Below are 17642 nucleotides of genomic sequence, written 5' to 3'. Positions count from 1 at the left end.
TTAATTCATGTACCTGTGTACCAAAAAGCTTATTTCATGGTTTGTAGTAGTTTAAGTTGTTTATCTATATCTCTTATTTATTATTTTTTTTGAAGTTTTAGGCTTATTGTATTTTGCATTCTTGCAAATATCTTATTTCTGTTACAAAGTGTTTTGTGTTTTATCTATCCAAATTTTATATATAAGTAAAATTTTTTTAAATAAAATATTACTTTTTTTAATTCTTTAAATTCTGATTTTAAAGACTTTGTCAGATTAAATAAACTATTAGTTTTTGAAGCAAAAGGAACTTCAAGATGTTAACAGCTAAAGAATATATTGAAAAAAAATTAAATATTATTTAACTTTTTGTGAATTTTTGAAGTAGTTTTCATTTTTTTAACTTTATTTTATTAATTGTTTGTAAACTATTCTGCTTAATTCTGAACTCAGATAAATTTAGGAAATTCCTACCAATAATTTTCTAACATTGCTACTACTGTATTAATATAATGAATAGTATTTTATTTCTATTTATAATTAAAAAACAGTTCCAGTGTAACAATATTATTTTCATTATTATTGTTACTTTTTACTGAAGCATCATTACAATTGTAACAATAATAATAAGTCCATATTATGCACGGTAAAATTACTAGTAAAATATTGTAATCTTACGCTCTGTGTGTATTTATATGTATGTATACAAGTGTGCTGATGTAAAAACATACTAATTATCCCCTCACTAATATGTTTCCTTCCTTCCTGGCTGTCACAGATTCTTAACTAGATATCCAACTGTAATTTGTAAACATATTCAACAGGAAGTTGAAATAATGCACACAGTGTGGTTCTATGTTTGCCAGATCTACAGACTTTGTCTCATTTATTATTATTATGGTCATTAAAACATGTCATTATGAAAGTTTTCATGTAACAATGCCATCAGAAACCAAGAATAACTAATTGTTGTAATTTCTTTCATAATTACTGTAATTTTTTATTTTTAAATATGTAATTTATTGGTATTATGTTTATATATGTTTATTATGTTTGTGTGCACTCACACGCCCACTTTTATATATATATATATATATATATATATATATCATTATTCTTAATATATTTATTCATAATAAATATGATATATTTGATTAACTTTGTTTTAGAGTATATATTTCTTATTTAAGACTGAAAATCTTAATCTTGACATGCTGAAAAGAATTAATGTGTTGACATATTATGAAATAATGTGAAATTAACCTGTTTACATATTTTTTTTAAATTTTGTAAGAATGACACAATTTGACATTCACAGTATATTTTAGGATTGTATTTTCATTTCTATTATTAATTTTATAGATTGTTTGTACTAAACATATTTCTCTACTAACTTGTCATCAGTATGATAAAATATGATAACTCTTTGTTTTAAAATTATTAAAAATTATTTACGACACTTTCAAATCAATCAGAATTCTTCTTCTTCCAGATCTATTCTGAGTTAATTATGTACTTTCTTTGTGAATGATGTTTCCAGTGCTCATCCTGAAATGATGAAACTGTTTTTCTTTAAAGCGTTTTAATAAAACACTAAGCTTGTGACCTTTGTTAAATATTTATTGCGATTATGTTTATTCACGTCTAAAATATGTCATGTGGTTCCCTCAAAACAATTCTTCAGGATACAAAAAGCATTCTCAGATCATTGTTGGGGCTATAGGTATGAATTATATAACCGACATTTAGAAGATTAAATATGTTAACTTATCCTTGTGTTTATATTTACAAATGTGCTGTCTTTGTTAAATAGAATAATCACTTATTCTTAAAAAATTAACAGTATCCACTTTTATCAAATCAGACAACAGAACTGTTTTTGTTTAACTCAACAAAATATTTCAGCGTACAAAAAATGGGTCTTATCGTGCTTCCTTTGCCATTTTTAATAAATTACAGAACCATTTAAAAATCTTCTTACCAATTTATTTAAAATAGAATTAAAAGATGTTATTTTACAGAAATAACGTTATTTTGTCTATGAAGTTTTAAATAATACCAGTTAAATTGTTTAAAAAAACCTGAATTTTCTGCATTCTGTTGAATGTAGTACATAAGTATAATATCGTCAAATATTTTTCAACAATGCCTTCTGAATCATGAATTATTTTATAGTTTATTTTTCAATATTTATTATCTTCATGTATTTAATGTATTTATCTTAACATTATTTCACGTATTTATATTTTAAATAATTAACATGCACTTTAATCTTACCTTTTATGTCTTAAAATAAACTGTACAGATTCCTGATGTGATCAATATTTAATACATTATAATTTATTGATCAGAATAAAATATTTAAATCATTTATGTTAGGAAATCCCTTTAATATGCTGTCAAGTAATACCTATCTTTTGTTTGATGTAACTCCACTGATAAAGGAGATGGATGCATAAGTGGCTTTTAAAAGTTTTTCTGGAAAAACAATGTTCCTCTGTTTAGAAAGCAGGTAATTGATAATTTTTATCGTTTTATAATAATTTTTTATATTTTGTTTATTTATTAAAGTCTGGTAACATGTGAGAAATTGCTTATTTTTGTTTGCCGACATGATTAAAACAGATGGCAGAAAATACAAAACAGGATATAAATGTTGAATGAATCTGATCTGGAGTCCCTTATAGTAAAGTAGGTGAATAGTAGAATGTTCTCTTTTCTCAGGAATGGTCGAACTGAGACTGCAAGACTACACTTCATTTACACTCATACATATCATCCTCATTCATCCTCTAAAGTACAGGGTGATTCAAAGAAACGGGAAATTTAAAAAATTAAATAACGTTAATGAAAAAATTTTTTTTAGAAAATGAATTTTAGTTCATGTAATTGTACAAATGTTGCCATTTTAGGACACATACATTTTAGTTTATTTTTTTAAAGATGACATCTTGCAGGTGACCTCCCCTTCTACGTAAACACTCACGAAGTCTCTTCGTTAAATTGTTCATGGTTTGACGTAACATCTCAACTGGAATTTCCGCAATTGCTCCTCGGATCTTTGCCTTCAGTTCTTCCGTTGTAGCAGGTCTACTGTGGAACACTTTGCTTTTAAGGTGACCCCACAAAAAGTAATCGCAAGCTGAGAGATCAGGCGATCTGAGAGGCCATCTAATGTCACCATTTCGTGAAATGACACGTTGTCCAAACAATCGGCGTACAGCTGCCATCGATATTCGTGCAGTATGTGACGTTGTTCCGTCTTGTTGAAACCAGGCTGTGTTAAGAATCGGTGGAAATCTACCATGCGTGTAGCGACCTGCGGGGGATTCGTCCCACCTGGCCTGACAAGACGCAAGGCCCCGGTCTTCAATCTCCTGCTTTCTTTCTTACGTCAACAGGTTATTTACCTTGGAAATGTAGCGTTCCTTACGCTCATTAGCCAAGATGTCTATTGGCTTGAGTCCGGCTATAACACAGTCTGCCTTCCGCGAGGCTGTTCTATAACTGCCTGTAACAGTCACAAGAGGAGTCGCTGGGCCCGCAGAAAAATGTACGCGCAATACCTAAAAGCCGTGCGGTTAGCCCAGACAGGCGCAGCATACAGCATAATAGCTTCGCTGACACCTTTGTAAAGGATACGTATGGTACGGTAATTCAACTTCCAATCGGGATGAATGACTACATATTCCATAAAATGCATCAGCGGCCTTTTTTTCTTACATACTGTAGATGTTCCTTGAACCGAAAATTCTCATCAAGGATAACACCCAGGTATTTTTGAGCCGTTACGTACCGAATGGGGAGACCAGCCATCCAAACCCGGATTCTTCGGGAAGCAGCCAATCGGCCCTCAAGCTACATCATTGTGGTTTTCTTTGGGCTGAAAGTCATCTTATGTTGGAGACTCAACAGTCGGAGTATCTCACAAGCATGAGCAGTTCGGAACTCTATCTCGTTACGTGAATCTCCTTCAATCAGTAGCAGCGCGTCGTTAGCATAAGCGATGACACGACCACATGGCAACTTTAAACGCAACATGGAATGGAATTATATGATCCAAAGAAGGGGACTCAGAACACTGCCCGGAGGGCATCCTTTGGTTAAGGTCTTACGAACCTCCGAGCCGCCATCACGCAGGGAAACGGTCCGATGGCTGAAATAACTTGAGAGCACTTCTAATTCATTTCGTGTCCACTTACGCTTCTGCATCTGAAACAGGGCAGAGGTCCACCATAAGTTGTTAAATGCCCTGGATATGTCCAGAAAAATCCCTAATACATATTTACATGGACTAGAGGAAGCTATATCCATAACCTTTAGTACGGCATTCTCGGTGCTCTTGCCCGGTCGGAAACCATACTGGTTGTCCATTAGCAAATGATCAGTGGCCAATCTAACATTAATACGCAAATATAGGACCTTCTCAAAAACCTTACCAATCACAGGCAAGGGTGTTAGACTGTTAGAAGAACTAACAGGAGGATCTTTGTCGCCATCTTTGAACAACACCAAGTCTCCACGCTTCCAACACGCCGGAAAGGGGCCAACAAAGAGCAACCTATTATATATTCTAGTTAGAGGACCAAGGACAACTAGAAGCGCTCGGACGAGGAGCTCAACTGTGATGCAATCATATCCGGAGGTCTTGTGCCGTGCCATATTACAGATCATCTGGCGCATCTGGAGGTGCGTCAGGTGATCTGTAGTAACTTTACCAACAAGTTGCCCCATATACAAGAGTCTGTACAAAATTTCATGAAAATCAGTTTATCCAGTCAAAAGTTATTAAATTTCAAACATGCCGACACAAGTACATACGCACGAACATTACCATCCACTTTTTTATCTTTTTGGGGTTCCTAGGTCGTAAAACGTCGAGAAATGCAAAACACCCCGTACCCCATTTTTTGACTGATTACCATACTTTCCTGCTTCAGCACAGAACTAGATCTATGACGTCAGGTAAGTAATAATTTTTTCAGATCGTGTTTTTCCTTCCTCTTCAGTATTATCTAATTACCACCATGTCTTTTCTCTAGCAAATAATTGCACGCGTATATGTATGTGATGTGAGTTTAAATCATAAAAACTAACTTCCGTATTTCTACTTTTCAGCGTTTATTATTTAAGAAAACGTTATGTATGGACGTGTCGTTTTAATTCCAGTTCGTCGTTTAATATTATAGAATGTAAAATAAATTTAATGTTATTAATTTTTTGCCATTTAAGATTTAATGTTCCCCCACGTAGCTTTTCATTATATAAATCACATTATTTTATTATCGAGTTCATTACGTTAACGTGAGTGCGTACTTGCCCGCACGCTCACACTCAGCCGTTCCCAACTTATTACTTTCTATTTATTTAATCTCAATGTCAAGTTCGCTCGTTGTGAAACGGGAAGGATTCTTGCTTTCACTTTTGTTCTAACGACATGTCGACTGTAATGTAGCTTCTTATATTATATAACAATTGAATTAGTTATAAAACCTGTAATTTTTTCCGTATTCTCTTTTTTCATTCTTTTTTTGTAAATTATACTTAATATTTTTTATCGTTCCCTTGCGTGAGAATTGTTATACGTATTTAACGGAATGTAAGATCATTGAAATTTTACTGTTCTCTTTCACTGCGGAGAGTTTGATAGATTTTTTAATAAATGAACCCTCTGCTAAGGGTTTAATTAAAGAGATAGCCATAAGACTCTTACAGCTTTCAGCTTATAAACCTTTCTTTCATTTCACCTCTCTCTCTTTCTCTCTCTCCCTTTCTTTATCGCTCTATTTCTTATATATTGTAAATATTAAATCGATAGAGGTTTGTTCTGAAAAACGTCGCGATGGATAAGTTACTACTTTTCAGTAAATAAGCGATATTTTCAGTATAAGCGATTTCAGTAAAATTAAAGCATCATTTAGTGGAGAATATAAGTTACTTTTAGAAAATTGAAATCGGTTTTTCCGAATACCCTTTTTTCAAAAAAACATCCGTTGAAAGTGAAACAGAAATCGCAAAAGTGTAAATCGTAATCGCAAGTGAAATCGTAAACGACCGAGAGAGATGGAGAATTAATTATAGTTTGTGGTCGGGGAAAAGTTCCAATTAAATAAATTCTAGTTGAGAAAAAACATTTTTTTGTAGGTATGATTTGTATTTTTCGTAGTACGCATTATAAGGTTGCTTTTAGAAACTTAGGGCCTCCGATAAGCTTTATAGTAAAACATCTCATAAAATGATACGGATAAAAGTTTTTGAATAAACCCGATGAGGTAAGGTATTTTTACGTACCATGCACAAACGTTAGGATTTTGATGAACTGAAAACTGTAATTATTTTATGTCGCTGATCAGATCATTTTCTGTAAGAGCCAAGTTACGTTCCGACGAGTGAAAAAGAGAGTTTAGAAGAAAAACACTGAAATTTATTTTGATACTTCATTTCTTAAAATGTAGTAATCTGTTATCAAGCTATGTGATAGAATATTTTATTGTACTACAATTACGTAATTTTTCATCGATCTGTCTACATATAGCACCCTAATTATGTACTTTATATATACGATGTAAATTACATCTTTAAACGATTTCTAAAATCGTTTTTGTGTTTCACACAAAATTGAAGCAAAATGGATTTCTTCTACGTTTTTGTTCGTTTAAATCTGTGCCCATTTTCTCGATTTTTAACTCGTTTTGCTGTTGAATACGCACGACGACATAACTTATAACAAAACTTGAATGAACTTACTTTTATTAGACCTAACGACTGATAAGATTGAAATGTTAGCGACATCTGCTATTTCTTAACTAAAATATTTACCGGTGGCCGCCTTCTCAGGATGGAAAATAAATTTTTGTCTACTTTCTCGGGATGCACTTTTTAAAACCAGGACGGACCAAAAATTTGACCCTGCTTCTCTTTTGGTAAATGTGCTTTATTTAGACGTTAAGGGTGTATTTTATCGAAAAATTCCAAGCGATTAAAGTTAAAGCAAATAGAATTGTGTATAATTATCGCATAAATCTGTTTTATACTTTCATAGGAGGTTCATTCTCCCATCTTTTGGGTCAGATTTATGTTCAGCAGATGAATTTTATTAAACGATTTCAGGAGGTAGGGGGCAAGAATTAAGCTAAACGAAATTTACCGTCATATGAAATATTTATTTTTTGGAATTTTTGTAGCGGGTTAAAAAAAAGAAAATCTGATACCCCGAGAAAAACCGGGTAATTCAACCTGTAAATATTAAAATATTTTAAGTATATTAATTTTTGTTCTCATTTTCCTCTCCTTTTTTATTTTATTGCATATTATTTTTTAGTGCAAATTAAGAGTATTCTCTCTGTTTATACTCTGTTATAATAAAAGATAAATTTTTATATTTTTGTAAATTTTATATGAAATTGTGCGTGTAGGTGCACTGCAAGTGGATTTCCTCTGTCGTGTAACGATAAATAAATATATTTTATTTAATCTGCAGTTTACTGCTTTATAATTATGGGACCCTTTAAAAAAGTAAACGAAGTTAATCGGTCGTGATGTAGAAATTTCTTTATTTTAATTTCAGTTACTGTTGTTATTTGTTATTATTATTTTACATCCGTTTTTCATTATATTTTGTAAAAATTAATTTCACATAGTAACTTATACAGTGTATTGAAATAAATTGTTAAAAAGGACCAAATGTTTCTAAACTTGAACCGCATGTTTTCTTCATTTTATTCCTTTATTATAATTAGCTACTTTGAGTTGTGTTTACAAATTTGTACGTCTTTAGTGACAGTAAGCTAGTAAAGTATTTGTAGTCTGTTAAATTTTTGTCTCGATTTGAATGTTAGTAGATAATCAATATCGAGGGAAATTAAATTTTAAACAAAAACGTTTCTCACGAACCTTGTTACGTAAATTTCACTTGCGTTATAAATATCTGCTTTCTAATCTTTATATTTATACTTCAGTTTACACATTTTCACACGTTAATTACAGATAACAAAATTCTTGTTGTTAATTCATTTGTAGACATGTTTTTTGTGGTAAGAGTATTTTTTCATTTTTATTTTTATTTTAAGTGATAACTTACAGATCGTTAACGATCTAGAAAGTTAATATTATTTACTTACTAGATACAGAACAGTTTTATGAAAACATTTGTATGCAGATATTCTTGAGTGGGGTTGCACTTTATTGCACCCGACTGTTTTTAGGTATATTCAAAAGTATATTTTTTCCGGGTAGGGTTGAATTTCTGAATTATTTTGCTAAATTTCGAAACATAGTTTTCCAAAAACGGTTCGTAAATTTTTATAGAAATTTTTAAACTTATTTTTTTCTAGAATACTGTTCTTCATTTATTTTCACCACTTGAAAGAAACTTTCACAAAATTATTGAAAAAAAAGCAATAACTTTTTTCAATTTAAGTTGCTTTTCATTATTGTATGCCGTTTTTAGAAATATTGCTCGGAAAAAATAATTTATTAATTTACACTTCAAAATGAATTTTAAAAAATTGTTGTACGAACCGATACATATACTCATTCTCATGGGCACGCAACAGCCTTCTGGATCCCCGAAATTACTTTTCCCTTTGAAAATTGATCGGTTCTATAAAAGTTCCATTTTTAGTGATCTAAAATTCATCATGCTAAAGTTCATATCTGAAAAACAACTGTTGCAGAGAATTTGTTCGTTATGACTAGCCGCTTACAAAATAATTTCTCAAAGGCCCATCCGATCGTCATGAAGTTTCTTTTGTCGATAATTATTTCATCGATAACTTGATCGAATTAAATTATGTACCTGAAAATTTACTGACTTCTGGCTGACGGTTTCCTTATTTCTTATAGGATTTTCAACAAATATTACAAAAGTTTTCTCGGACTTAGAATAAACCTTAACTCTTATTTACCTTTCGGTAGAGAATTAACGTAAGCCTGAATTTTTGGGATTATATGTGGGAGTTAAAAATTGCTTTGTGTCGTGCTTTTAAGAAACGATAAAATACTTAAACCCTTTATCCGAATGATTTGGCTTTTTCTTCGTACAATTGGTATCATTTTTTTAAATAATTAACAGAAGTTGGTACTTCAAGTAAGAACTATCAAAAGGTATGTTTTGTTTCAAATTTCGCTATTGTTTTATTTCTAGAACTGTAAAAATCATCTAAGATTCACATTCCTCATCTTTTCAACAGTTAGGTTTAAGATTTATGTTTCGCATAACATATATATCTTATGTATAACTGTTTTATGTAAGTTCTAGTATTTCTCAATTCTTTTCGGTAGGATTTCTTGTTTGGGAATATTTTGTAAAAAACCCTACTTGGAATGATTTTGAAAAATTGTAAAAATAAGTGAGCTGAAACCGTTATAAAGTAACTGCCGCATCAAAATATTTTGAAAATTTCATCTTCACGGTTTTCTCTGATTTCGATAGACGTTGAGCAAGCAAAAATCTGATAGGCTGTAATCCAGTGGGATTCTTGATAAAATTTTCCTATCTGAATGGTACTAGATTTGCAAGTGAAGTTATACATCAAAACGATTCGTTTATAATTATCGGTTATATTAAAGTAAAACGGGACACAAATCGCTCCTTCTTCTGCATTTTGTGAAAATAGTGTTAATATTAGGGTTTTAAGCATTGGAAACGTTTTAGATTATTTTCTAAGAATATATATAAAGTGGACTATAAAAAACAACTCTAAAATGGATTTTAACGCGTAGAAATTTACTAGTTATTAATAAAGGTAAAAAATGTTGTTTACAGTATAAATAATGGAAATTAATAAGCTTAACTAAAGTTTTACTAAAAAAATGGTTTGAACCGAATTGATTTTGCAGCATTCCCTTGAAATAAACATGAGTACGCTTACCTAGTTTCTTTGTTTGGCTGCGTCTTCTTTAAAAACTGTAATCACACTTCATAAGAAATAGGGTAAATTCTACTTAATTCTGGTTCGTGTCACCAGAATTGGTCACTTTCTGATTCCCCTCACTATAAAATTGATACATTTATAAATTATATTAAAAACAAACGATTGTATTAAAAAGAAAATGTTCAAAATTGACTGTAAATACTAGATCAAAACCACCACAAAAGAAAACTAATTTATTAACGTAATATTGTGTATACTCCTACTACAAGTAATGAATCGTTGCATCGGATTACCGGTTTATTGCATATATGTGTTTCTTCGTATCTAACAATTTCAAGTTATTTGTTTCAATTTCTAAATTAAAATTTCGAAACAAATTCTTGCACATTTCAATGTTGCATATTAAATATTACTTTTATTATTATTATTATTTATTTCATTAAAATTTGTATTTACGTTACGGATGTCAATTTAAACTATAAGGTTAACTGAAATTAGTTTGGGCTAATTTATAACTTAAGAAATTTCAAAAAAAAAAACTTTTATTTAATCAAGAATTAAATTTGTTATATTATCCAGCTAAAATATGAATTTCCCTTCAGATTAAAGACAAAATACAAAGTACACCGTTTCAATACAGAGAAGGGGTACATGAATTTTTCGCTTTAAACATTTTGATTTAGTAATATGTAAAGCTTTAAAACGTGTTGAGATTCGATCAGCCTTGCTTTCTGTAGGAGTAATATGCAGTTCTGGTGAAGAGTAGTGTCAAGCCATTTCACTACATTTCTGTGAGCTTGGAAAGCATATGTGCCGTGAAGAAGGGTATAAGAAATCGATGCAATTACTTCTTGCCTCTGAATCGCTGATCAGGATACCTGTTGTACAAGTGTACAGGTGTATACTTATACCTATTTCGGATATGACATGTAATCTTTATGGCATTGACATATACGAGTACAGGCTACGTAGAATAGGTTTTCTTTAATTCTGAAATATTTTATTCGATTTGAAAATGCTAATCGGTACGTAAATTAAGCCTTCTGTCTAGCAATTTTATTGAAGAAGCTATCTATTAGACCCCGATTAGTAATTATACGAACTATGCTTATGCACATTTTTAACAATAAAATTATGTAACTTTCTAAAACATTCTTAAAGCATTTTCGTAGTTTTGCCCTAATTTTTATAACGGGAAGCGCTTTTTTGTAGTATACGTATTGAAAGTTAAAAGATTTATTAAACAAGCGGTAGTGTGTCTACAAACAAATATAGTACTCATGTGTATGATTTTTTGGCGCGAACTCAAGCATTCATTATAGTAGCCTACTCTAATAAAGTGAAATTTAAAAAGTTTGAAGCGTTATAAAGTGAACCGAAAGCAAAACACCATTATAAAAGAGAAAGCACGCATTTAAACTTCTGGTCTTCTCCAGTCCATTCGTGTATATATATATATATATATGTGTGTGTGTGTGTGTGTGTGATTACGTAAAGAAAGGTTGTCGGTCACATGTTCGGGCTCGATCGACTTCAATTTACCCACTGTTACTAGGATTAAATTAACGTATTTCTATATATAAATATATATTGTTTTTTAATAAAGATTTTAAATTCGTTAAAAAAAATAAAAAATGTAATGTTACGGTAATAAAATCAAAGTAGTTTAAATATTACAAACAATACTCCGAATTAGTTTTTCATGCCGATACAAATTTACGATCGCATTTATATACAAGATAATTGTTAATTTACATAATTTTTCTGTTTAGCCCCCGGAACCACGGGACCGTAAGGTTTTACTTCAGAGGATGAATGCGGATGATATGTATGAATGTAAATGAAGTATAGTCTTGTACAGTCTCAGGTCGACCGTTCCTGAGATGTGTGGTTAATTGAAACCCAACCACCAAAAAACACCGGTATCCACGATCTAGTACTGAAATACGTGTAAAAGTAACTGCCGTTACTAGGATTTGAACCTTACAACTGTCGACTTCGAAATTGGCTTATTTTCAATGATGAGTTCACCACTAGACCAACCCGGTGGGTTTAATTTATATAATCTCTCTGAACGTTAACGTTACGTCTACTAATTTACGAACGTAGCTAATTTTCTCTATTAAAAAATAAATAATTTCATTTTATACGAATAAACATGCATTCTAGAACTGTTTCCAATTTTTCAAGTGGGTTAATACATAGAGTTTCTTTTTTTTATTTATCGAATAGGGAACACAATTTACAGAAATCTTGTTTAATTCGGTTAATTTTTACTCAAGTTATTGCAGATAATTGAGAATTTTGAAGTGAATCAGTGAAAACTCGGTTAAACGTTTAAAAAAATATAAATTGTATATTTTAACATAATCGTCTGTTATTTTATAAATCAAGGGTTTTAACGATGACGTATATTATGCAAAATTACAGTTTTATTTTTATTTGTTATGAGATACTTCTTTTTCCGATATTTCTCGTTTCGTAAATATATATATACAGAAAATTTGCAAATGTACTTTTAATAACATTTCATCTGTTTTTATTCGATACTATTTTTAACATTTTAAGGAATAAAAGTTGGGAAATAGTAAACATAGGTTGAAATCTGTTGTCTTATATAGCAAGAATGTCGCACTCAACCGTTAAATTTGTATTAAAATGAAATATTTTGTAGATGCTCTAAAGTATGTGAAATAATATTGGTATATTTTAACTGGAATCGGCCAACAAGAATTTTTATTTATTTATAGATACATTATCGAGAATATTTATCGCTACTTACATACGAAATACACATCAATAGCATCATTAACTGCAAGCAGAGTAGATAATGAAAGTAATTTAACTGCAATACTACCTTTATAGTCGGGTGTACGCTTACAGTCGTGTAGGCTATAACTCTACAAGTCCTAGTAAAGCCAGTTATTTTTACACGGATTTGAATACTAGATCGTGGATACCGGTGTTCTTTGGTGGTTGGGTTTTCAATTAACCACACATCTCAGGAATGGTCGAACTGAGAATGTACAAGACTACACTTCATTTACACTCATACATATCATCCTCATTCATCCTCTGAAGAATTATCTAAACGGTAGTTACCGGAGGCTAAACAGGAAAAAGAAAGAAAGAAAAGGCTATAACTCTAAAATTAACCGTAAAATTTTATTTGTTAATTACCTTTTATTCATTCGGTATTTGTAAAGTGTTTCTGACACATATAGCGTTTTGATAATAAAATTGATTTACAAATATATAGCGTTTATACACATATATAAATTGATTTTCTGACACGTATAGCGTTTTGATAATCAAATTGATTTACAAAGAACCGTACATATAAATTGCCAGATTTGTCCTTTGTCGGAGAGTCCTTTATTTAAAGACAAAAAGACCTAAAAAAATGTATAAAAATTAAAAATTGTTTAATGACTTTCATAATCTTGTATATAAATATAATAGTTTTATAGCATATAATAGAATAACGCGATAGAATCAGCTTATCAAATTCGTTGTAGATTTTTTTGTATTCGTTTCGATTATTTCAAAGAAAAATTTTAGTCCGAATGACGATGTTCTGGGAGAAGCAATTGGTCTAATCTACTGACAAAATAATTCGCACAAGTAAAGTTTTAATTAATTATATAGTAACATAACTATTCGTTAGACCGAATGTAATTTCTTGTCAAGTATATCGAATCCATAGACTTCGCAGTGATTTACGGTGGGAATTTTTTTTACATTTTAAATAATGATTTTATATTTTCCTTAAAGATTGGTTTGTATGAAAACTGTTCATTCATGATATATCTTTTAGAGAAAAAAAGTTGAAGGAACAAAAGCTCATAATTTGAAATTAAATAATAAAAAAAATCTTTTGTTTGTAATTTGACCGCCGTTTTCAATAAAAATGATAGGAAATTGCAGTTAAAATCGATTTATTTACCTGCAATTATGTTTGTAGAATCACCCTGCAATTATGTTTGTAGAATCACCCTGCAATTATGTTTGTAGAATCACCATTTGCCAGTTTTTGTTATAAGATTTTTTTTGTTTGCCAGTTTTTGTGCTACGGGCACACTACGAGTAGCATCTGACCGAAGCTAGAATATCTGAAGGAGATTTATAATCACAGTGCAAACATAATCGCCTGCGTAAACGTTCCTACTTTTTCTCATATGACTCAGAAATATTATTATTTCTCCGAAACAAAAAATGACTTAATACAACTAAAACTACGAAAGCGGAGTGAAAGCCTTCATTATTATATTTATAACAAAATATTTCTTTTAAATTTTACTAGTTAAATAATTTTTACTACGTAAAATAAACTTTAAAAAAATTATTTACTTCGTAGTTAATAAATGTTTTAATTTTATTAGATTTTTTTAGTACAAATTACATTTGCTGTCTAAATTTTATAATTTTTTAGTTCACACACACCTCATTTTTATATATATATACTAGCTGACCCGGCAGTGCTTCGCTATTGCTAAATCTTATATATAAATATAAATCTTGTATATATATATATATATATATATATATATATATATATATATCTTTAATCTAGATTAAACGAACACAAATGAAAGTTTGATACTTTAAAAAACGGAACATTATGGAACACCAAAAAATTTAACCTTTCCTTTTTTCCCTCTTTCAATCCTCATTTCTTCCCCTCTTTATCTTTTTCCCTTCTTCCCTTTTTCGCAAAAATATTTCTTTTCACGTAACTAATATATATATTCTGAATACGAGCCAAATCGGACCATAAATACAATTTTCCGAAGTATCTCGACCCCCGCGCCACCTAGCGGGTCCAAACTAATTCAGAAACCTTCACGGGCGTGCGGACAACAACTCATGAAAGTTTCATTGCAATCGGATCAGTGTTATAAGAACATAAACGGGACAAACAAACATTCATTATTATATACATATATATATATATATATATATATATATATATATATATATATATATACACAAGATTTATATTTATATATAAGATTTGAATGATTTACCATAAAAAAAGAATTTCTATGTTTGAATAAACCGAAATTATCATATTTTTTTAGGTATTCTGTGTAGCGTTATAGCTTTTACTATTATATACTCTTTCTTTGTCTCTCTCTCTCTCTCTCTCTCTATATATATATATATATATATATATATATATATATATATATATATAGCTAATTAAATAGCGTATCTGTTGCCAATTAAAAAACTCATTCCAAAAATAAAAGAAAAGAAGTATTCCCCCTCTGATTATTATTAAAGTTAATAATCTGAATAATTCAGTTAACATAGTTATTGAGCGGTACATGTTAATTAGATAGGAAGGAAATCATAAATGTTAGATTACGATCGATAAAACTGAATGATGTTAATTTATTTATTCTTTGTAATATTGAGTTGTCATCATCGATTTTAATGTGAAGAAATTTTTAATTGACGTATGATTATTATATGGTGCCTGATGGTAATTTATTACGTATATAAACTACTACTCTCTTTATATATAAATTAGACACGTTGTTTGCAAAAGTTTCGCGACTGGAGGTAAGCGGTTCAATTTTAAATTATCAAGTTTAAATCTGTCTTTTTCTCTCGATAGATCAATCTTCTTCACGACCTCGCAGTACAATTTATTTCATCCTCAGAACGATACACTTTTAAACTTATTTATGTTATTGTCACGTGCCGCAACCGAGCGGTTAACAAGATTAACAAACACGTATGCCAGGTGTACTCTGCCAGGTGTAAAAAAATGAAACCGTTTTCCATCGCCTTATTCACCAAGCCGAATATGCAGTCGTACGTCAGCTTGCCGAAAGCATCGAAATCCAAGCGATAGTCAGCTACAGAAACTTCTCCACTCTGTTCATTATAAAGAACTGACAAGCGGTAGTGATTGTAATTTCTTTGAAAGAAAGTACTTCTGAAATGCGCCTCTTTTATCTTAGGTTCTTTAACATGTACCACAGCCGTAAGAAACTCTAGGATAGATAATGTGTAGTGCGGTTAATTAATTTTCGTATCCCTTTCTGTTATTAAATTAATGGTATTCCAGCAGTGTTTCTCAAACGTGTAAGACCCGCAGTCGCTTGATTTTCTGGCAGTTACAAATATATGGGACTTCCCTATTTTATATATATATATATATAATAATTTAATACTTATGTAATCAATATTATAAAATATTTAATATATATATATTTTTTGATCAGAAATTTTTATCGTATGGTATTACATTTTACTTTTTACTAAAAACAAATATTTGATTATAATCTTCTTACCATACATTTGGTATAGAAATAATTTCTCCTACATGTTTCATGATAGATTGATGCGGTTAAACATGTAGGAGAAAATATTCAAATGACAAGTGTATGGTAAGACGATAATAAAAGTTATATTTGTGTTTTTGTAAAAAAAAATATACACACACACACACGCATATTTAACATCTCTGTATTGGCTGTTATTATATTTGCATTAGTTTACAGGTAAGGATTTCTTTACACACCACTTGAGAATGTTTTAAAAAATTCTAGACAACAGCCGATATATGTTAAAACGATCAAGGCGCACGCCGATTACCTACCCGACTTGTACAAGGGTTTTGTCGTCTAGGAACGTATTCTTGGAAATAGAGAACGTCTACGATGTGCGCGTGGCATGAGTTAATGAACAGTCGTCATAACATGTTCCGCGTCCACCACTATTCATTAAAGTTTACTTTGTAATACTATTTGATCGAGAATAAAAAAGAACTAAAGGAAAATAAATTCTTACCTTCGGCTACAAAATTTAAACCAGAATTAAAATTCCATGACGGATGACATCAGACAGACTGCTATAATAAAATAATGGTTAATTCAGTAGTCGTGGCACATCCGACGCGGTTTCGGAACGGCTGCATTACAGTCTGTACACTACTAATCTGTGTGGAAAGATTATATTGTTACATCTTCAAACTTCGTTGCAACATTTATCCGTATAGTTAATTGAACAAAAATGTGCTTCCCTGAAGGTATAAAAAGGTTAACTTTCGCTTATAAAAATTTACGTTCTGTATGATATCGCGATTTTATATTTGGCAAAACTAACCGAGCGCTACAAACAATCGATCATTCATTTTATTTTCCCGGCTGTTATGATATATAACTGAAGGTATTTCTGTCCGTCAAAAATAAACTCTCAGGTTTTTTTATTTTTCGATAAATTGAAGTCCCGTGAGTTCGGAAATCTTGGTATACGTGAAGGTGTTAATTTATGTGTGGCAGCCTACATTTTGGTTTATATCTCAAATCGATTTAATCTGATTATGAAATTTGATATATTAGCTAATATATTAGAGGCTGTATCTTAGTAAACCTTTTTAAAAATTCGTATAAGTAAAGAGGTAGGTATTAAGGAGATTCTGAATACCGAAAAGTTGTGAACTAGGTGAAAAGTTTACTCGTATGTGTTTTTTAACGTACACAAAAATAATACCACGGAAACTTTAGCTAATTTGTTTCATTTTTCAGACAAATTTTGTGAGGAAAATTCTTGTTTGTGTGAGTCCGTCACTATGCGTGAATGTATAAATTTATTTAAAGGTATGTGTGTGTATATTTAATATTTATTGAACTTAAGTTTTTCTTTTTTTTATATAATCTGTATTTTGTTCTTGTAAAATAATGAGTTATTTTTATTTAAAGAAAAATGCAGATTTTAAAATTTACAAAATTTTTAACATGATATTTTTAATATTATCTGGAGAACGTTTTGGTA

This window comes from Lycorma delicatula, chromosome 4 (genome assembly GCF_047948215.1).
Source record: "Lycorma delicatula isolate Av1 chromosome 4, ASM4794821v1, whole genome shotgun sequence".
Lineage (NCBI taxonomy): Eukaryota > Metazoa > Arthropoda > Insecta > Hemiptera > Fulgoridae > Lycorma > Lycorma delicatula.
Note: the sequence above shows the minus strand (reverse complement) of the source record.